General features: G+C 49.1%; 1 long non-coding RNA gene across 1 annotated transcript in view; it reads left to right on the top strand.

The window, feature by feature from the left end:
* The window catches only part of LOC134730138 (uncharacterized), a 39,098-nt gene extending 19,761 nt beyond the window's left edge, over window positions 1–19,337 (top strand). The window contains exons 4-5 of the long non-coding RNA XR_010111808.1: window positions 5,216–5,381; window positions 18,210–19,337. This is a non-coding gene — a long non-coding RNA (uncharacterized LOC134730138). The remainder of the gene's footprint in view (window positions 1–5,215; window positions 5,382–18,209) is intronic.
* Window positions 19,338–23,258: the final 3,921 nt, after the last annotated feature.

Genomic DNA, 23,258 nt, shown 5'->3' with positions numbered 1-23,258 from the left:
TAGGTGCTCATTAGATGGGTGCAGATTGGATGAGTGACCTTTTGCAGGTGAACACATCTCATTGAATCATGACAGCTGCCCTGTGGGAAGGCTGAGACAGGCCAGTTCCTGCCAAGGAGGGACAGCTGGGAGGGACATTTGGAACCTGTCTATTGGTCTCTTCCACCTTGGCTCATGGGACTTCTCTGAAGCTACATGATGGACTAAGTCTTGGGCCTTCTGCCCCAAATCCAGAACCTGGGGTCCCTGTCTCCATCTCTTTATTCAGAAATTTGCTTCCCAGTAGGATCTTGTGGCCAGGATGGAGAGAGTTCTTTCCAGGTTTTTTGCAGTATTGATGGGTGATAAGACGAGGGTACCCAGTGCTGACTTGGCACCCTGGGATCTAGGATTGGGTTGTTGGTGGGGGGGTGTTGTCCCTTGTCCAGCCATCCCAGCTCCTTTGCGTTCCCTCCCCATCTCTTCTTTTCTCCTTCTACAGAAGTCTAGGAATCCTCTTGGCACTTGACCTTGGGCCTCTGAGATCCCAGCTGTGACCAGGTATGGTGAGGGCATGGGGTGAGCCTCCAAGCTTCTCAGGCTTAGAGCCAAGGAGGAAAAAGCTGTACATGTCAGCAAGCATTGGGCACCTATTGTATACCAGGCATCGGGGCATGGAGAGAAACAGACAGGATTCCTGCTCCAGATGCAACACTCTGAAGTGTCAGAGACATCCAAAAACACCCGAAGTGTCAACGGAGATGAAAAGGGGAACTCAGGTTGGGCAGTCCTAGAAGGAGAAAAGAAAAGACCCCAGAGAGATTCTGCTTGGGGCAAATCTTGAAAGATAAACCATTGTTTTAGAGATAGATAAAAGGAATTCCAGGCAGAACGCATGGCCGAGACAAAGGCATGAAGGTGGAAAACCACCTGATTCCTCTAAGAGACTTCCCTGAGAGTGTCAGATGAACCAGTGGCAGGGTCAGGCTCTTTCTTTTTTAATTTAATTTTATTTTTTTGAGGCGGAGTCTTGCTCTTGTCGTCCACGCTGGAGTGCAATGGCATGATCTCAGCTCACTGCAACCTCCGCCTCCTGGGTTCAAGCAATTCTCCTGCCTCAGCTTCCCGAGTAGCTGGGATTACAGGTGTGCACCACCACACCTAGCTAATTCTTGTATTTTTAGTAGAGACAGGGTTTCACCATGTTGGCCAGGCTGGTCTCGAACTCCTGACCTCAGGCGATCCACCCACCTCGCCTCCCAAAGTGCTGGGATTACAGGTGTGAGCCACCGCACCCAGCAAGTCAGGCTCTTTCTAGGGGCCCTTCAGAAAGACTATCTGCGGAGATCAAGAAGCCTGATCTCTACCTGCGGTTGCTGGTTGCCGGGGGGCACATTTAATCCACTTAGGAAAACAAACTCTTCACCAGTATTCTGGTGCCTCCTTTCTCTGCATGCAAATGGAGGCCACTAATGGCAGTAGAAATCTGGGCTCCATTAAAGCAGCACCCACTCCCACCACTAATTTGGAAGCCCCATTGGCAGTATGAGTGCCTGTGCATCTTCCAGAAGATGTTCTGTTTTCTTTAAAGAGCTGAATTATTCAGTCAGCAACTCAACAAATATTTATCCAGTGTGTTCAGCATGCCAGGCCCTGTGCCAGGACCTGGAGACACCATCCTGTCCTCGAGGGGCTGCCGTACCCATTGGGGAGATGCAGAGGTACAGCTGTGCTGGGTGCAGTGTAGAATAAAACCCTTTCTGAAGGGTCTTGGTTTGGGTTGCTCAGAGGCGAGGACTCAAAGACAAGTGGTTTGTTTGAGAAATGATTCCAGGAAGTGCTTGAAGGGGGATGGGGCAGTGAGACAGGGAGAGGGAGGCAGCTAATACAGGGAGTGTGGGTCGAGCCAGTTACCATGATGGGCAGCTGGAGTTCAAGCCTGTAGGACTTTAGGGAGACCATGTAGAATATACTCCTCAGAGGTGTGTGCCCTGTGAGGAGAGGGAGCTGAGGTATTGATACACTATCTTCCCAGAGCCATTAGTTCTTAGCACTTCCAGTGTGCCTTTTGCAGTTCCAGAAACGCAATCCTGGTCGGGCACGGTGGCTCACGCCTGTAATCCCAGCACTTTGGGAGGCCGAGGCAGGAGGATCGCCTGAGGTAAGGAGTTTGAGACCAGCCTGGCCAACACGGCAAAACCCCATCTCTACTAAAAATACAAAAATTAGCCGGGTGTGGTGGTACATGCCTGTAATCCCAGCTACTTAGGAGGCTGAGGCAGGAGAATCACTTGAACCCAGGAGGCGGAGGTTGCAGTGAGCTGAGTTCATGCAACTGCACTCCAGCCTGGGCGACAGAGCAAGTCTCCGTCTCAAAAAACAAAAAACAAAAAACAAAACAAAACACGAAAACAGAAATGCAATCCTGGAGCTGGTGTTTGGACTTCCTGGATAATACAGAGATGGTCAGGTATGAGGAACACAGGTAGGGTACTGTATTAGTTTCCTGTGGCTGTTGCAAGAAATTTTCACCGATTTAGTGTCTTTAAACAACATACATTTACCATCTTACAATTCTGGAGGTCAGAAGTGCTAAAATCAAGGTGTTAGCAGGGCTGTGTTCCATCCAGAGGCTCTGGGTGGGGGGGGGGGAAATCCATTTCCTTGCCTTTTCTAGCTTTTACAGGCCAATCACATTCCTAGCTTGTGACGCTTTCCTCCATGTTAAAAATCAGCATTGTAGCATCTTCCAATCTCTCTGTTTCTGTCATTACGTCACCTTCTCTGACTCTAATCCTCCTGCCTTCCTCTTACAAGGACTCTTGTGATGACATTGGCCCACCAAGATAATCCAGGATAACCGCTGCCCTCCCACCCCCAATCTGAAGGTCATTAATTTAATCACATTTGCAAAGTTCCTATTGCCAGGTAAAGTAACATATTCACAGGTTCTGGGGATTAGGATATGGATGTCTCTGGGAGGCCATTATTCTGTCTACCACAGAGATCTTCAGCATCTGCTTTAGGTGGGTGCAGAGAGCCTGTCCAAGGGCAAGGACATCACTATTAAATGTGAAAGACGAAAAAGAGTTTCTCTGTGCAAGAAAAGTGACCAGACAGAGGATGTGTCTTCTCCGTGCAGACTTGGTGGCCTGAGCTGGTGTATTTGAGGCCTGATGAGAGGCCAGTGTAAATGGAGCAGAGTGAGGGCATGGGCACAGAGGGCAGGGAAGTGGAGGGTGATGACCTGAGACCCATCAGTGAGACTGCATCCCCCAACACTTGTTGGCTGTGGAAGGATCTCAGAGTTTTTATTATTTTGAGATGGAGTCTCGCTCTGTCACCCAGGCCAGAGTGCAGTGGTGTGATCTTGGCTCACTGCAACCTCTGCCTCCTGGGTTCAAGGAGACCATGCCCAGCTAATTTTTGTATTTTTAGTAGAGATGGGGTTTCACGATGTTGGCCAGGCTTGCCTTGAACTCCTGACCTCAGAGGATCCAACTACCTTGGCCTCCCAAAGTGCTGGGATTACAGGCGTGAGCCACCATGCCTGGCCAGTCTCAGAGTTTATTCTGAGTGAAAGGGAACCTGTCACAGCATTCCAAGCGGGGCAGTAATCTGATTTGTATTTTGGGGCTCTCACTCTGGCTGCTGCCTGGAGGATGCGTTAGTGGGGTGAGCATGAGAGGCAGGATGACCATGTCCTGAGCCTGGCATGAGATGTGTTCGGGACAGAAGAGGGGGCTGGGGATGGACAATGTAATGAGACTTGAAGAATACTGAAGAGGTAGAAGCAATGAGATTGTCGATAGATTGGTGCCCAAAGAGGAATTAAAGTTGGAACTTCCTTCTGTCGGAGGAAATTGAGTGGCACCAACCTCAATCATGGATTTTAGACAAAGTGGCAGATTACTATATATGAATGCATGCTTGGCAAATGGGAAGGACCCCAGCTCTTTCCTGTGAAGCATCACCAGACTCATTGGCCACAGCCCGTAGTTGGTGTACGGTGAGGTAGGAGGGTGATCTTGGAGGTAGGGGCTGAGGCTTGTAGCCAATTTTTCTCCTTTCCTCTCTCCCTCCTTCCTTCCATTCTTTCTTTTCAGTTCAAATATTTTTTATTTTACACTTGATCTTAGCCAAAAGGCCGATAAGTGATTCTCTGATTTTAAAACCAAAAGAAGAAAGCATTATAATCTCATTACTCTAAGAAACTTCAAACTGCCTTAGATGTGTATTAAGTAAAAAGCCAGACTTGCTTTACTTCATTCCTGCATTACCACTTTCCAAAGACAACCACTGCTAACAGTTCCTCATGTGACCTTACAGGCATTTTCATGGTGTTTGCTTTCTCATGGGTTTTATAATTTGGGATTGCAAGCTTATCTTATGGCATTATCTGTGGGAATCTTGAATGTCATGGTTGAGTGTGTCTGGTGGAGCATTTGTTTCTGCCTTGCTTGCCATAATATCATCACCCCTGGTCTGGCTTTTACGTTTTTCTCAGTTTGGGGGTTCCCATCTGTGCATGTAGTTCAAATTTAAACACCAAATTCCCATGATCACAGGTCCATAGTTATACAGTCTTAGGGGAGTTTTTTTTTTTTCCTGAGCCCAAGCCAAGACAGACAAAATTCCTTGTTGCTGTCCTTTGCCGCCATACAATTTTTCCCTTACTTCATTATTTATTTGAGAATATTACCTTTTGGGGACCCTGATTTTAGGTAGCAGTCTCAGTTCCAGCACTCCACCTTTGGAGGGTTCCAGGCTTTGCCTCCTGTCCCCATATGGCTGTTAAAACTCTATCCCCTCAATTCGCAGCAGTCTCTTATATGCCTTGCACCTCCAAATCTCCCCCATTTCAAAGAAATGGAACTCTCCTGTCAATCATTCTCCTTGTGTGTTGGGGAAGCAGTGTCATTTAATGGTTAGTGGTGGCTTTCAGACTTCCTGAGTTTGAATCCCAGACTTACCATTCACTAAAGAGGTGACCCTGGGCACTCATTAGTAAATTTTTCTGAGCCTCAGTTTCCTCATCTATAAATTGGGAATGACAATATTTTCTACCTCATAGGAGTCTTACAAGGGCTAAATAAGGCAATGAATTTGACTACCTAAAATAGTGTGTATTAATCCCTCAATAAATGTTGACAATTGTAATAAAACTATGTCCTTATGTTTTTACACAAATGGGTTCACAGGAGGCTCACTGTTCTGCACCACCCTTTTTCTGTAGATTGGTCTGCATCAGCCCAAATGGTTCCATGTTCTTCTTTTTAACGGCTGCATAGTACTCCTTTGCATGGATGCACCACAGTTCATTTAACCGGAGTCCTGTTGGCAGGCATTTCAGATGTTTGCAATTTTCCCATGAGACCAACACCACTGTGATCAGCATCCTGGTAGGTCCATCTTCATCATTCACTCATTCCATTTTGCCTCCAGATCAAGTCCACGGAGTGAGATTGCTGGATGAAAATGAAGCCTTGTTTAGAGACCATTTCCCTCCATCTTCATTTCTTTAGTCCCTTTCCTGAATGACACCCAGGGGACGTGGTGGCTGGAGGGAAATGCACAGCAAAGGATTCAAAAGTGGTGTGCATGAACATCTCCCCCCATTTTCTGTTTTTTTTTTTTTTCCTAGAGTGAAAGATACCTTGATTAGACAGTAATTAAGAGTGTTTTGGACAGCACAAGGCACTAATAGCCTCCCAGGTGCTTAATAAGTGTCAAGACTGCCAAGAGAAAAATTTATTTAGCATTATAACAGGCTCTATGGATGCCAAATTTGCCTTCAGCCATGGCACTGTAACATTGGGGAATGGGAACAGGATCAGAGCTTTAGTGCCCATTGGAAAGGGCAACCAAGGCAGCAATGTGGGTAGGTCAAGAGCACTAGATGGGACCCAGACAAATCTGGGTTCTAAGCCAGTCACTGCCACTTACTAGTTCCAGGAGCATGGCCAAGTTATGGACCTTCTCTGAGCTTCAATGTTATCACTTATAGATCAAGGCTTGAAATATCTAACTTATTGGGTTCTGGGAGGCCATGGGTGCAGTCATTAAGAATGTGAACTCTGTTTGGGAGGACAAGGCAGGTGGATCACTTGAGGCCAGGAGTTTGAGACCAGCCTGGCCAACATGGTGAAACCCCATCTCAACTAAAAATATAAAAATTAGCCAGGCATGGTGGCGCACACCCATAGTCCCAGCTACTCGGGAGGCTGAGGCAGGAGAATCACTTGAACTCGGGAGGTGGAGGTTGCAGTGAGCCAAGATCACACCACTGCACTCCAGCCTGGGTGACAGAGTGAGATTCTGTCTCAAAAAAAAAAAAAAAAAAAAAAAAAGAGTAAACTCTGGGTTCTGGTCCAGCCACTTCTACTCATTAGCTGAGGACCCTGGGCAGGATTCCAGATGTTTTTGAGTGTTAGTTTTCTCATCTGTAATGTGGCTATAATAATAATCCTATAAGCCCACCTTATAGAATTGTGGTTAAGACAAGAAAATGTATGCAAGAGACTTAGCCCAGTGCTTGGCCCAAATTAAATGCTCAAAAGATCAGTACCTCACACTGGTGTTAGAAATTTGCTGAGTGTTAAATGAGATAATGCATATACAACTGAAAAAAAGGTGTAATGTATATGTGATAGTTAAGGAAGGCAATGCCAGCTGCTGTAACAGATGCAATTGTCACTTCAGTGGTTTAACACAGTATAAGTTTATTTCTCACTAATGTTACAACCCACTGCTGGCATTTCTGGTTGGGCAATCTGCCTCCATGCGGTGACTCAGGCACTCAGGCTCCTTCTATCTTGTGGCTCTACCATTTTCAACACTTACTTTGAACTCTGTTCCATTCAGCAGGCAGGTGGGGAAAGAGAGACTGAGGAGACATACCTGCTTGTTAATCACTTCAGCCCTGAAGTGATGCACATCATTTTTTCTCACAGTCTTTTGGTCAGAGTTAGTCACATAGCCCTACCTAGATGTAGGAACCTGGGAAATGTAGTCCATGCATGATCAACTGCTGCCCAAGAAAAACTCTGAAAGGAAAGCAAGAATCCGTGGTGGTCACCTCTACTTAGTCCAGCACCCTCATTTCCAGGGGGTGACCTGGAAATGACTCAAGAGTTGGGTAGTGACCCAAGAGTGGGTTGGAGCTGGGGGTGTGTACAGGGTATGTCTCCTTTCCTTGATCCAGGGGCGATGTTGGTGCTGGAGGCTGCATCATTCCCTAGACCAAGTTAGTCCAACCTGGTTCCTGCAGGCTGCGTGCAGCCCAGGATGGCTTTGAATGAGGCCCAATACAAATTTGTAAACTTTCTTAAAATATTATGAGTTTTTTTTTGCAAATTTTTTTTTTTAGCTCATCAGCCATCATTAGTGTTAGTGTATTTTATGTGTGGCTCAAGACAATTTTTTTCTTTTAATGTGGCCCAGGGAGCCAAAAAATGGGACGGCCCTGCCTTAGACAGAGGGTAACGACAATGATTCCCGTTGGAGCACTGGACACAGAGCAATGATTCCCGTTGGAGTGCTGGACACAGAGCAATGATTCCGTTGGAGCACTGGACACAGAGCACTCCGCCCCTGTGATCACATCTAACCCCCTAAATAGCCCCAACAGGGCATTTTCATTATTACCATCACTGATGTCATGCACAGGTGAGGAAACTGAGGCACAGCATGGCTCCATGCCTTGCCTAAGTTCTCACAGCAAGGCAGGAGCAGACCCAGGCCTTGAACTCAGATCTCAAGGTGAACACGGTCCTCTTGGAGGCCAGGGTCACACCAGAGGGTCCCACATGCAGGGACGGGGTAAGGGATTCTCCACTTGCCCCAGCAAATTTTCAGACACCAAGGCCTGTGGGACAAGGCCGGGCTGCTGGGAGGCTGAATAAGCAAACCAGTGGAAGAACAAAGAAGAAGAATGGTTCTTTCTGGAACCTCTAGTTTGTTCTTTGAGCACATTAAATATGCCCCTGTAACCTTGCTGACTCTCTTCATTGGCTCTGTAAACCCTCAGTGGCTGTCGCAGGCATTTTTTGTACACATTGTATTTAACACAGAGCCAGAAGCACCAAAGGGCTCAGCATATATTTGTTGAATAAAAGAAAGAAAGCCTCAAGGGAAAATTTATCTAAATTACAACGATTTTTCCATTTGTGCGTGCAGTTGTGGACTGTGGAGGTTGACAGAGCTCCTATGAAGTACTAGGCCCAACTTGGAGTCTTCTCATAGCCCTGGGAGGCAGGTCCCACTGATATCTCTGGTTAATAGACAGGGAAACGGAGGCACTCCCCTGTGGCTCTGCATTGGTCGAGCCGGCCTGATTCTGTGTCCCTCCCACTGTCTGCTGCCTGGCACTGCCTCTGAGTCACAAGAGGCTGAAAGTGACCTCTGGGCGTCTATAATTAGGCCCTGCCTGACGTCAGGGCAGACGGATTTTCTGGCTTGGCCAACGTCAGCCTATCGTTCACTGCATGCCAGGCACTGAGTTAAGGCCATTACACGCATTCCCTGACACTTGCAGCAACCCCACTAGGCCCCCATTTTCCAAGGAGAAAACTGAGGCCCAGGAGGGTCATGCCCTGGCCTGAGGTTACTCAGCTGGGAGGAGGTTGAGGCTGGATTTGAGCATAGACCTCTGCAGCTCCAGTAGCCACCAGGCTCTGTCAGTGATCAGTGGTAGCTGTACATTTCTAGATCAAGGGAAGGTTTCAACTGAGCCAGCAGGACAGAGGTGTGCTGAGGCTTGGTGGGCAATGGCCATTCTCACCTCTGACCACTGGCTTCCTAGCTTACTCTGCTCCTTTTTCCTCTTTCTCTAATTTTTTCCCACCTCCTGGCCTTTGCACATGCCTTTGCCTTTGCCTTTGCCTGAAATGCCCTTCACCCATATCCTCCTGTGTCCAGCTCCTTCTTATCTATCAGGTTTCTGTGTAATTGTCACCTCCTCCAGGAAGTCTTCCCTGACCACACCTGCTTCCAGTCTGTTGAGTTATTTTCTTCTTTGAACTGATCTCCAGGTGAAATGATCTCTACCTGTTTATTGCTTGTTTCTTCAACTAGATGTGAACTACATGAGGGCAGACTGTGTCTCTCTTGTTCCTTATGTCTCCAGCCTCGGGGACTCAGCTTAGCACAAAGTAGTTGTCCTAAAAATAGTCGTTAAGTGAGTGACTAACTGAAGGTGAGGGCTTCCCAGGGCAAGAAGCCACCAGGTTGGATGAACAGGTGAACATCTATGGGGACAGAGCCTCAGGTTGCCTGTATGCCCCAGAGCGGGATCTCCGCCAAAGGTAGGGGGTCAAGGAGTAGGATCCTGCCTCTTGGAGAGGGAGTCTGGGCTCTGTGCAACAGGGCACTGAGGACAGCCAGTCCAGGTCTGGGACAGTGTGGCCTCTCTTTTTGACATGGGGACATCAGACACTGGTGGCTCCTGGGTCAGAGCCAGTTCTGGATTGTGGCCTGGGTGTCCTGATAAGCCAACTGCCTTTGTCAGGCCAAGCTCCAGGGACCTGCCTGGTGGAGCAGGAAGGACTTGAAGGTGGGGTTGCCGGAAGGTGAGAGACAGGTGCGACCTGGGGTAGGGAAAGAGGGATGTTTGTCATGACTTGGCCTGGCTGCCTTCTTTCCCAAGGCCTGGCGTCTCCATCACGCAAGCTTGTTGAAGGAATGAATGAAGGTATCATCCTAGACAGACCCCAAACAAACAGGAGATGCTCAATCTGGTTCAGCATGCTTCCTAAGAGTTAATGCTTCTTATTCTTATAACAACCCACGAGTTGGGTCCTATCATTATCCCCATTTTTACAGAGGAGAAAACTGAGGCACAGAGAAATGAAGAGATTTCCCCAAATTCACACAGCTGGGGCTAGGATTTGAACCCGGCCTTCTGACTCCACAGCGTGTGCCTTTAACTGTCCACTGTACTGCTTGTTTTGGGCTAAAAGCCAAGACTAAAAGGCAGTGGTGTGCACACTTTTGAAACGGAGCCGAAGCTTTCCATGAGTGAATTCTTATTGCTCAGAAACCCTACGTGCAAAATACAGGCCATGGGAGCCTCCCTGACTGAAGTGGGAATTAGGGTTGCGAGACCGCTACACTCATTCATTCCCACATACCCCATCCCCGTCGTGTACCCTCTTCCCACGGGTTCTGCCTCCTACTTTTCTCAAGAATTTTCACATTCCTAAAAGCAGGAAACAGACAGAGTTGACTTTCCATTGCTGTTGTTGCTAAACTCTTTCTCGGCCCCTAGAACTCTTATAAAGGATACCAATCTGGGGAAGGGGTTTATGAATGAGAGCCCCCTGCCCAGCATCCTCCCTCTTTGGAGGCCTCTGAAACCCCATTAGGGTCCCATGGGGGTAAGGATGCGCTCAGGGATCCTGCAGGATTCGAACTTTCCAGGCATTGTATCTCCCTAAGACAATCTAAGATTTCTAAAGATATTTTTTCTTTTCATGGAGACATAATTTATATACAGTAATATATATATATACACACAATTTATATACAGCACAAATATTACATGTTACACCCATGAAACCATCACTGAAATCAAGATATGAAGCATTTTCAGAACACTGGCTCTACAGAAAAAGTGTGCTGAGCCCTGTTCTGAGGCAGCCCTATTCTCTAGAACTTTCTATGACAGTGGAGCTGTTCTGGGCCTGCGGTGTCCAATGAGGGAGCCATGAGCCACACACGGCCATGGAGTATTTGAAACTTGGCTCATTTGACTGAGGAATTTTATTTATTAGTATTATTTTTTGAGACAGAGTCTCACTCTGTCACCCAGGCTGGAGTGCAGCGGCGCAATCTCAGCTCACTGCAACCTCCGCCTCTCAGGTTCTAAGTGATTCTCCTGCTTCAGCCTTTGGAGTAGCTGGGATTACAGGCATGCACCATCACGCCCGGCTAATTTTGTATTTTTAGTAGAGGTGGGGTTTCACGATGTTGGCCAAGCTGGTCTCGAACTCCTGACTTCAGGTGATCCACCCGCCTCAGCCTCCCAAAGTACTAAGATTACAGGCGTGAGCCACTGTGCCCGGCCTATTTTATTATTTTTATTCTTTTTATTTTTGAGACAGGGTCTTGCTCTGTCATCCAGGCTAGAGTGCAGTGGTACAATCATGGCTCACTGCAGCCTCAATCTCCTGGGCTCAGGCGATCCTCCCACCTCTGCCTCCTGAGGAGCTGAGACTATAGGCACAAATCAGCATGCCTGGCTAATTTTAAAAAATCTTTTTAATTAAAAAAAAAATTTGGCTGGGCATGGTGGCTCACGGCTGTAATCCCAGCACTTTGGGAGGCCAAAGCGGGTGGATCACCTGAGGTCAGGAGTTCGAGACCAGCCTGACCAACATGGAGAAACCTCATCTCTACTAAAAATACAAAATTAGCCAGGTGTGGTGGCACATGCCTGTAATCCCAGCTACTTGGGAGGCTGAGGCAGGAGAATCGTCTGAACCTGGGAGGCAGGGGTTTCAGTGAGCCAAGATTGCGCCATTGCATTCCAGCCAGGGCAACAAGAGCGAAACTCCGTCTCAAAAAAAAAAAAAAATTTTTCTTTTTGTAGAGATGGGGTCTCAATGTGTTGCCCAGGCTGGTCTCGAACTATTGAGCTCAAGCCCTGCTCCCACCTTGGCCTCCCAAAGTGCTGGGATTACCGGCATAAGCCACTGCACCTGGCCAAAGAACTGAATTTTAAATCTTATCGAATGTTAATTCATTTACAACGAAATAACCTCACTGGCCCCAGTTCTAAAGGGTTCTAACATAAGGACAAAAGATGCTGACATCCACACATCCTGAGAGAGCCCAGCATTCCAGGAAGTGTCACAAGTGTGTTCCTCAGGTTGGGTCTCCCAGTAGCAGCCCCTTCCTGGGCCCCATCTCAGGCCGGCAGCTTTGGGGTTAATGAAGAAGCAGCCTGGGCCTCCTGGTATTTTCTTCAAAGATGTTGTTCCTATTGATAGATTTTTGGATGATGCTTTAGCATTAAAAAAAGAGAGAGAAAGAAAAAAAAAAATCAATGCTCGGCTGATTGTACCAGGAAGGGCAGTCGATCGGCGAAAAAGTTGCAGTGCGTATTGGGAAATAGATTTTTCTGCCCTCCAGACATTAGCTTGAAATTCTTTGAAATGAGGGACCACAATCTGTGTCAGAAATGAAAGATTAAGGAGGTTAATATGCTGGGCCTCCCCTCCTCCTTTTTAATTTCCATGTCCTGGGTGCCCTTGGCCTCCCGAGGAGGACGCAATGGGCTGTGCTGCACTCCATCTAACGTCCCCTCCCCCCATTTCTAGGGGGCTTCTGGAGGGTCAGATGCCCCCGTCACCTGCTCCTGGGGCTGGATGCAGACTGGAGGGAGCGGCAGGCTGACCTTCGTTCCTGGGGGTGGACTTGGGGTCTTGTGATCTGGTGGCCTTCTCCCTGGGGAAGATTTTCCAGGGGCTGGTGGCCGGGTCCTGGTCCCACTCATTAACCTGTGGGATCCCTGGGCTCCAGGCAGCTCCAGTGCAAGCCCCAAGGAGGCGCTGTGCCGAGGACACTGCAACTCCTCCGCCTCACCCAGTTTCATGCATTACAGATTTGCATGCATGCTATGAAATTCAAATGTGTGGAAATCGAGCATTGGTCCCCCATGTTATAAAGAGGTGAGCATTTAATCCCTGGAGGGCTAAACTAGATGATCAAGTCTCCGAGTAAACTGTTTAGGCACGGTCGTTGATGGTCTATTTCCAGAATTTGGCACATGTCCATTTCGTTAGCTCTTTTCCTTCCCAGCTGAACATTTATCGGGGTGACTTTTCATCCAATAAGCAGCTGATTAAGGTGAAAGATTTGCCACTTCTGGCCTGTTCTGGGCAGTTTCCTTCTTGGTCTCCAACATACCAGGTTTATGAGACCAGTCCTTCTTCCTCTGGGGATAAACGCTTCCGGGTGTTGGGTCTTCACTCATTTTGGTAACACTTGTATGAAACCAAGGACAAGATAATATTCAAACAATTGCACAGAACGTTCTGCAGAGCATCAGCAAATGTAGAGAGAGGCTCGAGGGAGCCTGGTTTAGGGATGTGGGCCCCTTGGGAGGAGCTGGGGTCCCCACCAGCTGAGCTAACCCCATGGGATGTGCACAGGACAGCACCAAGGAAAAGACTTAGCTTTCGGTGTGTTCAGGGAGACACAAATCAGAGACCACTGGACACTTCCTCACCAGGGCCCTGGACTGGATATCTTCATCTTGGATCAAGATTCAGGAAGCATGGAGCCCCACCCTCACTTTCTACCCCACAACCTGCAGCCCCTGCATCTCCCAGGGTTGAGTCCTCCCCCATTCCAGCCTAGCTACGGCCACACAGCAGGAAAGGACCAGGCCGTGGGTACTGGCGTGGGCTGAGATCCCCAGCTTCAGGCTGGTTCTGGGCACATACCAGGGAGAAATGTTTGTCCAGGAGAATGTATCTGCTGGAGGAGCACCCCAGATTAGATCCAAGGTATGTGTGTGAAGGATCAGGAAGGGCAAGACAAAGAGTGTCTTTCTGACCCTTCCCCTACGCAGGCCATGTCAAGCCCCCAGGTGCTCTCCCTAGAGCTCCAGCACCTTCTTCTAAAGCAGCACACACCACGTGCAGTTTTTCTCCTGTTAGAGCCATTCCTAGGTAATGTTGGTCTTCCTTCAGAGCAGGAGCTCTGTGAGGGCAAGGTTGATGTCTTTTATCACTCCCCACTCTGTCTTTCTTGTTCATTGCTGCGTTTCCAGGACCTAGTGAAGGGCAGGGATGGGCAAAAATGTTAGGTGGATGAATGAATGCATGGAGTCACTGTGAAGGTGGAAAAGCTCATGTTAGCAAACGCTTATTGAGTATTGGGTGCTTACTGTGTGCCAGGCACTGCTCTTAGCACTCCCACGTACTAACCACCACTGGAGAAAGAAGTAGCACAAGGAAGGGACTTAATACATGCTTCCGGATGCCTATGGAGCTAAATTCCACTGGAGGCCCTTCAGGGACCCCAGGGCTGCCCCCAATTTTCCCAAGTCTGCTGTATCCCAGGTAGAACCCAGTATGAAGTCATCCTGAGCAAATGGATTCAATTCCCCCTTGCTCTGCAGGAGTGAGAACTGTTCCACACAGGTGTCTCTCAGGAAAGCCCAGATCTCTCGGGCTGCTTTTATCTGGGGCCAGCAGGCCCTGGCAGCTCTTTCTGTCTGTCCCTGGGGCTGCACATTTCCAGCCCTGAGCCCTTGCCTTCAGTTATTCCGACAGTGGAGATGAAACAGGGCAGGCAGCAATTGGCATCAGATTTCCAGGACCAGCAGGACTTGGAATTTTACGAGATCTTGAGTTGGAAGGTATGTGAGAGATCATTCCATTTGTTCATTCGTCCATTCCCTCTGGGGCAGAGACGGATTCTTCACTATAATCGCTTTCTTCTTGGCACACAAGGAGACCTCATTTCCCAGTCTCCTTTGCTCTTAGCTGTGGCTGTGTGATTGAGTTCTGGCCCATGGAGGCAGACGTGACATAAGCCACATGTAGGCCTGGCCCACAAACCACCCCCCACTCCCACAATCCTCCACTTTCTCTCTTTGTCCAACTGCAGTTGGAAGGAGGAGACTCTGACATCCTAGAGGATGGAAGAGCCACAAAATGGAAGTGGCCTGGGCCCTGGGATGGATGCCCACTGATGGGAAACACTCCGTGGCCTTCAGAGGCAGAGAACAAAATGATTGTGTTAAGCCACTGAGAACTTGGGGCTTACCTGTTAGAGCATCGAATGTTACCCCAGCGAATACAGCTCATTGAGCAAGTACTTATTGAGCATCTACTATGTGCCAGGCAGTGGGCTAAGCTCTGAGATAGTAGTGAACGGGTGGAAAAAGTTCCTACCCTTTGGGGAGCTTCCATTGTAGTTGGAGAGATGGAATAAACAAATAGGATCATTTCATGTGGTGGTAAGTGCAGCCAAGAAAAAGAAAGCAGGGTCATGACAGAGAGAGGGATGGGGTGGGAAAGGAGTTTTTAAATCAAGTCATCAGGGAAGCTTTCCTTGTGAAGGGAATATAATATCTGCCGTGAGATTTGAAGATTGAAAAGAAGCTGGCTGTACCTAGATCTGCAGGAAGAGGATTCCAGGCATGCGGAACAGCATTAGCAAGGCCCTGAGGAGGGAACAGGGTGGCTGGAGAGAATGGAGGAGTGAGTGGAAATGGGTTTGGAATGGGAGGTGGGAATCACACTTGCAAGACAATGGAGATTATACAAAGGGGTTTGGATGTTAGCCAAGAGTATTTTAAGTGTTTTGAGACCTGTGCATTGTGCTAAGCATTGAAGAAGATCAAATGAGTAGCAAAAAGAGACACTGCCCAATTCTCTTAGAGGTCAGATTCCAGGTGACTGACTACCCATCTGATACTTGAATCCTCACTCAAGTGTCTCTGCCAAGCTGTCTTTGCTTGTCTGCCTCCAGTGACAGGGGGCTCACCACCTAGTGAAGCAGCCCCTTGCATCTCTGCATGGTTCTGTTGGCTCAAAGTCCTTCCTTAAATTGCCTCCCGGGGGCCTCCACTCCGTGGCTCTGGGATTAAGTAAGTCACCCCTTTCTGTCTCATGGAATCAGGGCAGCTACTGTTTTGCCCAGTCATCAGGGATAGCAAGGAGGATAAGACAAAGCCCTTGCCAGAGCTCCTAATAGCTCACGTCTTTCAGGAGAGGTCTTTCAGGCAGAGAGATGCTTTGATACATTGACCGATGTCTCCCCGCCCCCATCCTTCCTCCGTTCAGGCAGCCACAGGGTGTTCTGTATTTTCTGCCTCAGGGATAGATGTTACAACAAGAGGAGGATAAGAGAGTCAAGTATGTGGTTTTTGGATTTCAAAAGCTTATTTTAAGTCACTAGAGTCTGGCTTTTGAGCCTTAGAAGTATGAGTTTTGAAGGATCCAGGGTACAACATTTAGAAAATAACAGACAACGTGGAAGACTATGATGAGTCAAAGATGGGTATTGGCATCTCAGCAGAGAGGGCAGCTCCTGGGTGGGGGACAGAGGGAGGGTCTGGAGATGAGATAGTCCCCACAGAGAGCAGGGGGAACCTCACCTCATATGCAGGAGGGGTAGACTCATAGAGAAGCAAATTTTCTTTTGTGAGGATGCAAAGATTAGCTAGGGTGAAAGCAATGGCTAATATCTCACAAATATCCCAGTCCATGAAGCTGGGCATTGGTTCTGACCTCCTGGTATCTTGCTGCTAATTGCTCAGCATTTCTTCGTTCAGTCCAGGGCCTACTGGAGAGACCTTCTCTTCTGCTGGGTTTGCTAAACAACAGGGTGTAAGCTTGAGGGGGCATCTTGCCACCCTGACGGGAGAGCCTGCCTGACAACAAAGTAGAATGAGAGAAAAATTAAGTTGAAAGAGACACTCAGCTTCCTGTTGGTATTGTGGAGACCCTGGATGCAGCCACACCTGAAACTGTAGCTTCGAGAGTTTTCAGGTATTCAAGAAAACAGATTTATTATTCTTTTTTGTTTCTTAAGCCACTGTGAGTTGTGTTTCTGTCACCTGCAGCCAGGAATCCTGATAATACCACCTAGCAGAAGGGAGTGAAAGTGGGTCAGGCGGGATGATTTCTCATTGGAGTCCCCCACAGCAGACGAGGTGGCTGAAACTCAGAGAAGGCATTGAACTAGCCCAGAAATAGCCAAAGTTTGAACATGGCTCTGCTTTATAATTTTGATCCACTGCATGCCTTCAGAGGCCGGGGAGCTGATACCCCTTGGTCCAATGTGCTCCTCTCATGGGCCGCCCTGCTGCCCATGCAGCAGAGAAGAGGCGGGAGAAGGGGTGTGTCTGGAGCGTGCGAGGAGTTGTGCAGGCGAGCCTCTGTGCGCATCTGGATTGGGGAGCGAAGCAGATGGCCCATCTGACTTCACCACATCGTGTAAGTTTACGGCGTCGGCAGGTTCTCCTCCCCGCTGCGTTTATAGTGATGTCTTCAGGATTTCCTTTTTGATATACGAGAGAGGTGCGTAGGCTGGGGCCCCCTCCATCAGAGGGTAATCTGTGAGTAAATCACTGTAAACCAGCAGGCAAGTGTTTGCACGGGCCGGAGCCCCGTACGTGCTTTGGGATAAATCTTCTCAGTAACGTGCTTATGCGTGTGACCCTGGGGACGAAACGGCATGAAAAGGTCAATTACAAGGGGCACAGGGAAACTTGCCCTTTGCTCCTGCCCTGGACCAGAGGATAGAACAACAGGATGGTAGGAGGGTGTATTGGTTTCTTAGGGTTGCTATAATAAAATACCACACATGGAAGGGTGTAAGACAACAGAAATTTATTCGCTCATGGTTCTGGAGGCTCGAAGTCCAAAATCAAGATGTCCACAGGGCTATGCTCTCTCTGAAGGTTCTAGGGGAGAATCCTTGCCTGTCTATTTCAGCTTCTCATGGTTTCTGCGATCCTTGGTGGTCCTTGGCTTCTAGATGCGTCACTCCAGTCTCTGTCTCTGTGGTCATAGGGCTTTCTCCTTGAGAATCTGTGTCACTGTATCCAAATCTCTCTCCGTTTTCTCCTAGAAAGTCACAAATCACTACATAAGGACCCACTGTAACCAGTCTGACCTCATCTTGATTACAGCTGCAAAGACCCTATTTCCAAATAGAGCCACATTCTGAGGATCCAGGGTGACAAATTTTGGGAGGATAATATTCCATCTGGCACAGAAGGGAAAAGGGAAGTTTTTGCCTGAAGAAGGGGCTTGTCTGGAGGTGAGAGGGGCTTCAAAATCTGTGCATGCCCCTTTGTGGGTACTTCCTTAAGATAGCAAAGCTCACAGCAGCTTCTGTTCTTTCCAACAAATAGGCCTCTATGGGGCCCATATAAGAATGAAGGCATTTCCTCTAACCCAGCAACTCTACTCCTAGGAATATCCCCATTAGAAATATGTCCTTATGGCCATTGGAAGACATATACTAGAATGTTCTCAGCAGAATTATTTCTCTTGGCTGAAAACTGGAAATGCTTATCTTGGCAGATTGCAAAAATAGTCACAGTTCTGTGCAGCCCATCCCATTAGGAGGCACAGTCTACTTCTTCTCCCTTGAATCTACGTTGGTCACGTGATTCGCTGTGGCCAATAGAATGTGGTGGAAGCAACATGTGCCAGTACCAAGCCTAGGTTTTAAGAGGCCTTTTGCTCTCTTGGAACTTGCAGTTGCTGTGTGAAAAGTCCAGGCTAGCCTGCTGGAGGATGAGTGATGGGTGAAGCAGAGATGAATTTTCAGAGCTGGCTTCATCTGAGACCAGCCAGCCCTAGCTGTGGAAGGCAGACACTTAGCAAGCCCAGCCAAGATCAGCCAAGCCCATCCCAGGGCAGAAGAACCACCAAGCTGATCCCAGTCCAAATCTACTTCTGGAAGCACGTGCTAAATAAATGGTTGCTGTTTTAAGCCACTGAGCTATGGGATGCTTTGTTTCCCAGCAATAACTAATTGATAAATCATCAACAGTAAAATGGATAAATGAATTGTGGTATAGGCACACATGGAATGAAAAACATTAAGGAGAACAAATAAACTACTGCTACACAAGACAACATGGATGAACCTCACCAATACTAAGCAGGGTGAAGGAAGCTCAGCAGGCAGAGTGCATCCTACAAGATGCCTTTTATAGAAAAAGTACAAGAATAGGTGAGAGTAATCTATGGAGAGATAAGTTAGGGTAGTGGTTACCTTTGAGGGGGGACTAAATAGGAGGGGGTTAGCTACTGGGGTGTGTTCACTTGGTGACCGTTTGTTGGGCTGTACACTTAAAATATGTGCATTTTTGTGAATGTAGTTTATACTTTGATAAAAAGATTTAAAAATATCAGGTCTCTTGTTTCTTTTCTAGTTGCTGGAGAGCCAGTGGGATTGCATCTTATGCAGAGGACAGGTCCTTAAGGGCAAAATCACTTAAGAGTCAAAATGGCCTTGAAAATTCCTTGGGAAGCCGTCATGTTGGAGCCAACCACTATTTCTCAATAAATTCAACACAGCTAGTTTTTCCTCCTGCGTTGGGACGGATTGCTGTTTCTCCTGTCAAGCTCCAGATACAGTAAAGTCTTGTGTTTAGGGGCCACACAGTGGAGTGGGACACTCACAGGCAGAGGGAGGAACCACGTGCTCCTACTCAGAGACACGTGGGACCCAACGGGAGGGTTTGGCTTGGAACAGACACCTTCAAAGTGAGTGGTGTGGGGATTTCCCCATCATATAATGTCCCCTTTGGGGTGTGAGGGGCAAATGTGTTTAGTTAAGTGGATCTTAACTCAGTTAAATTAAATTCATGTATGATGTGAGACCAGCATGGAAAGGTCTTACCTCTTGATTAACCAATTGCTCCTCCCCAATCACTCCATTGCTCCTCTTTGAGCCATCCAGAAAGTCACCTCATCTTTCCAGACCTCAGGGTCCTCATCTGTAAATTGGGGGGCATGTGGACTTGGACAGAATGGGCCCTCTCTGTCACTTGGAGAGTCTGGGATTGTAAGCTGCCCTCCGGGAGATCAAAACACCACACGATGCAGGTGGTAAGGGCTGCCATCAACTCTCGGGGTGACCCAGGTCAATGGTCCCTTCTCTGGCTGCCCTCCCCATCTGTGCAATGGGGGTTTTGTCCCATGGTTCTCTTTTTGCAGGCACTGGACAGACGCGGGACACAGGGCCTCTGCTAAGGTCCCTGGTGCTACAGAAGAGAACGGTGATCACCAGGCCCAGGAAGGAGGGTTGCTGGGAATGAAGATCGCAGCCACGCTGCACGATGCAAGGCTAAGGTGCACGCAGTGCGCTGTGGCTTCAGGTCCCGAAAGCACAGGCCTGGGACAGCTTTTCCAGATGGCAAGTCTGCTTTCTCCCAGCCCCAACATGCCTTTCTGAAATGTAAAGCAGCCCAGTCCTGGCCTCAGAATGCTGGGGTGAACAACTGGAGAACGGGGTTCCAGCCACTGCAGATGAATCCAGAGGCACTAGAGACACAGAGAGCAAGAATGAAAGGGAGGGGACATGAGGGACAGGCAGACACCCAGGGGCAGGAGAGAAAGCAGAGGGCCGTCCACTTGGCAAATATTTATTGAGTGCCTACTAGGTGCCAGATGCTGTGTTTGGGGCAAAGAGAGACAGAGGGAGACAGAATGGGAGAGGAGAAAGGAAGAGAGAGAAAGAAAAGGAGTCAGACAGAGAAAGAGAGAGAGGAAGAGAGAAGGGTGGGGAGAGAAAGAGAAAGAGGGAAGGAGAAAGGGAGACAGAGAGGAAGAGAGAAAGGGGGAAGAGAGAGAAAGGGAAAGAGAAAGAGAAAGGGAGAAAGGGAAAGGAGAGAGAGAGAAATGCGGGGGAGAGAGAAAGAAACAGAAGGGGAGAGTGAGGAAGAGGGAAAGGGAGTGAGAGAGAAAGGGGGAGAGATAAAGAGATAGAGGGAAAGGGAGGAAGAGGAAAAGAGAGAAGGGAAAAGGGAGAGAGAGAGATGGAGAAAGAGAGAAAGCAATAGAGAGAGAAAGAAGGAGTGGGGAGAGGGAGGGAGGGCAGGAGAGAGAGGGAGGAAGGGGTGGAGAGAGAATGAGACTAGAACCCGGTGGCTGGAGTTTGCAGCTGGGCGGTACAGAATGTTATGGAAACACAGACAGAGCCAGGTCTGACTGCAAAGCTGCAGCTCCTCCCACGATGGATCCTGCCTTGGCCCCCCACTCCCCACTCCTCGAATTCTACCCTCAGGACCTTACCTGGGGCTGGGTGGGCTGCACAGGAGTTCCCAAGCCTGGCTGCTCACCAGAAGTGTCTGGGAGACCCTCAAAGAAACTCTAGAGTCCTGGGCCTGACTCTGGCAATTTGGCTTCAGGATGATGGTCTGGGGCCTAGGAATCTGTATTTTAGCAGCCACTGCCTCCCAGACCTCAGCGGGCACGGGAGCCCAGGTGGTGGACACGTGTCCCCGGGGGGCCTCCCCCGGGGCTCCCGCTGCTGTCACTGCCACACACGTCCTTTTGCAAACACACACGGCCCATGATTGATTCTCTGCCGCTCCCCTCACAGCCCCGTGGGTCTGATTGAATGGCCGGCGTGCTGCCCAAACACCCTGCTGGAACCACTTCCCTGCCCTCTGCCCTAGAAGTCGTTTGTTTTTAGACATAGCCTTTATGTCCAGCTGAAAGGACACCAGCCTCCCCGGAGCCACCCCTCTAAGCTGGAGCCAGGCTGGGGACCGTCCCTGGGCTGGGGGTGCTGAAGGGACAGAGGGACCTGGGTACCTAGGCTGGGTGTGGTGGCCCAGGTGCAGCCTCTCACACTCAAGAATGGACACCGAATCCTAGGAGGACACTCAGGTTTCCTGCATGTAGGTGACACTAGAATTGTTTGGGTGTTTGAAGATATTTTCACCCACCTTGACATTGAGAACAGCTTCAGGGAAGGAATCTTTCCTTCCTCCCTTCTCTTCCTTTATTTATTTATTTTTTTTGGGGTGGGGGTCTCGCTCTCTCACCTAGCTGGAGTGACAGAGCGAGACTGGAGTGTGCAGTGATGTGATCCTAGCTCATGAGCCTCCAGCTCCTGGGCTCAAGCGATCCTCCTGCCTCAGCCTCCCGAATAGCTGAGACTATAGGCGTGTGCCACCATGCCTGTCTAATTTAAAAAAAATTTTTGTAGAGATGAGGTTTCGCCATGTGGCCCAGACTGGTCTCAAACTCCTGGGCTCAAGCGATTCTCCCACCTTGGCCTCTGAAAGCACGGAGATTATAGGCGCAAGCCACTGTGTCCGGCCAGAAAGTGTTTCCTTTGACATTAATTTTGCACCTCCCATGAACTAGAGCCTAGCAGTCTTGGGTCTGGGCCTATATGAACAAATCCATAGGACAACCTCTGCTTGTCAGAAGACCCGGCTCTGGAATTTCACGGACCTGGGCTTGAGTCTCAGGCGCATGCCTCAGCGTCCTTATGTTTTAAATGGAATGATAAAGCTGGCTTTGGAGGGTGGTTGAGAGGGTTCCCAACACCCCGGATGAGAGAGAAATGCTTAGCACAGGTCTGGCACACAGTAGGTGCTCAGCCCCACTTCCTTTCTTTCTCCTTCTCCTCATCTCTCCTGGTCACTGTCACCTGGCCTTCTACTACCCCCTGGACATGTTCTATAGAGAGGGGAGCACTGGGCCAGGAGCACTAGAACCTTGGGTCCCAATTCTCACTTTTCTGGACCTTGCTGTGTGATGTTGGGCAAATATCTGGCCTTCTCTGGTCTGGCCAGATCATCTCAAGAACACTTTCTCGTGCTGTGGATCCAGGTGGTGACCTCTTGGGAGAACTGGACTCAGTTTCCCCTTTCTGTGTGCTTTCTATCCTGCCTGGTTCACAGTAGGTGCTCCAGGGACAAACATGGAAATGAGATGAGTGGGTCATTAGCGATATCTGGACACCAAACTGTGCAGATCTGGTTTGGAGGCCCTGGCTGTCAGAATGGAGCTCATTCTTCTGGGAGAGCTGGGCCAGGGTGGGGTGGGGGAGGGGAGAGGCTACTGCATTTCTTATTTTTTTGAACCTCTAAGGCCTTATCCTGTTCTTGCAGCCCCAGCCTCCACTCCTAGATGACGTGGGATTAGGGGGCCAGCTCTGGCTTCAGAGACCCCTATTTCTTTTTTTTTTGAGACGGAGTCTCGCTCTGTTGCCCAGGCTGGGGTGCAGTGGTGCGATCTCGGCTCACTGCAAGCTCTGCCTCCCGAGTTCACGCCATCCTCCTGCCTCAGCCTCCCGAGTAGCTGGGACTACAGGCACCCGCCACCATGCCCAGCTAATTTTTTGTATTTTTAGTAGAGACTGTTAGCCAGGATGGTCTGGATCTCCTGACCTCGTGATCCGCCCACCTCGGCCTCCCAAAGTGCTGGGATTACAGGCATGAGCCACCATGCCTGGACCCTTCTTCTAGTCTCGCCTAACCCAACCCCCCTCCCCTCCCCCTCCCCTCCCCCCTCCCCTCCCCTTCCTTCCCTCCCTCCCTTCCTTCCCTCTTTCTCTCCCTCCCTCCCTTCCTCTCTCCCTTCCTCCTGTCTTTCTTCCTTCCTCCCTTCCTTCCCTCCCTCCTTCCTTCCTTCCTCCCTCCCTGCTCCCTCCCTTTCTTTCTTCTTCCCTCCCTCCCTCCCTTCCTTCCTCCCTTCCTTCCTCCTTCCCTCCCTGGTCTAGCAAGAGAAAAAAAAAAGGGCCTGTACACCCACTTGCTACTTCACCCACCAACCCATCCC

The sequence above is a fragment of the Pan paniscus genome, chromosome 23 (assembly GCF_029289425.2).
Source record: "Pan paniscus chromosome 23, NHGRI_mPanPan1-v2.0_pri, whole genome shotgun sequence".
NCBI classification, from domain to species: Eukaryota; Metazoa; Chordata; class Mammalia; order Primates; family Hominidae; genus Pan; species Pan paniscus.
The sequence above is the reverse complement of the archived record's forward strand: the minus strand, read 5'-3'. Positions and strand labels throughout refer to the sequence as shown.